Consider the following 979-nt stretch of genomic DNA (forward strand, 5'->3'; position numbering starts at 1 on the left):
AGAAATCAGGAAGGGGGCAAACACTTTTTCACACAACTGTATATATATATGAACACACTCGGTCACACACACGCAGCGTGATGGACGGAGAAGTCACGGCTGACAATTTAATCTCAAAGTGTCCCCCGGTGTCGGGAGTTGGCGGGGGCCCGGCGTTTGACAGCGCTGACAGACAAATCATGTCAACGCCAGCGTCTGCAATATTGAACAAGAGCTGACATTTTTTTCTCCAATGCTGAAGGGGGGGGAGAAAATATGCTGCGGTGGAGGAATGTGTCTCATTTTCACTCAGCTGTTGGTTTTGATTCGGGTTTGCCGTGGACTCGTACTTTTATTATCGTCTCAACTTTCCCCTAGTTCCCCCGAGTGTTTTTTCTTTTCTAAAAATTTTGAATGAAACAAACTTTCTGTATCTGTGGAAAAAAAAAACCTCTCCACCGCGCATCACAGACGAGGCGCAAAAATAAGTTGTGAAAGCCTTCTGGGGGAAAAAAACGTGTCCTTGAACCGGGATGTGTTAATGACTGTACGGCGAGGCAAGACGGAAAATTATGCAGCACCTCCTCCCAGTATTTTGACTCACTTGTTCTTCTGTAGAACATGAATGGCACCTCAGGTTTATTTCAGCATTGTGTGTGTGTGTGTGTGTGTGTGTGTGTGTGTGTGTGTGTGTGTGTGTGTGTGTGTGTGTGTGTGTGTGTGTGTGTGTGTGTGTGTGTGTGTGCGGTGAAGACAAAGAATTAGAAGCTGACAGATGCTGGGAAGGTTTTTGAAATTCTCTGAGATTCTCATTGAGTTCCATTGCAGCCGAATGCCACCGCTGTGTTTGTTTGTTTATCCGCGTAACTGCGTGTTTGTGTTTGGGGGCTGCGCATAGAAAATACCAATACAGCCCAGGAATGGATTTCTTTCCCGCCAGTTTGTTCCTGGCCGTGTGTGTGTGTGTGTGTGTGTGTGTGTGTGTGTGTGTGTGTGTGTG

At 46.6% G+C, this 979-nt stretch overlaps 1 protein-coding gene across 4 annotated transcripts in view; it reads left to right on the plus strand.

Annotated features, from left to right (window-relative positions):
• The window catches only part of zranb3 (zinc finger, RAN-binding domain containing 3), an 83,448-nt gene that overhangs the window by 28,484 nt on the left and 53,985 nt on the right, over positions 1–979 (plus strand). The gene's annotated exons all lie outside the window — the stretch shown is intronic.

The sequence above is a fragment of the Anarrhichthys ocellatus genome, unplaced genomic scaffold (genome assembly GCF_004355925.1).
Source record: "Anarrhichthys ocellatus isolate YVR2014 unplaced genomic scaffold, GSC_Weel_1.0 scaffold12, whole genome shotgun sequence".
NCBI classification, from domain to species: Eukaryota; Metazoa; Chordata; class Actinopteri; order Perciformes; family Anarhichadidae; genus Anarrhichthys; species Anarrhichthys ocellatus.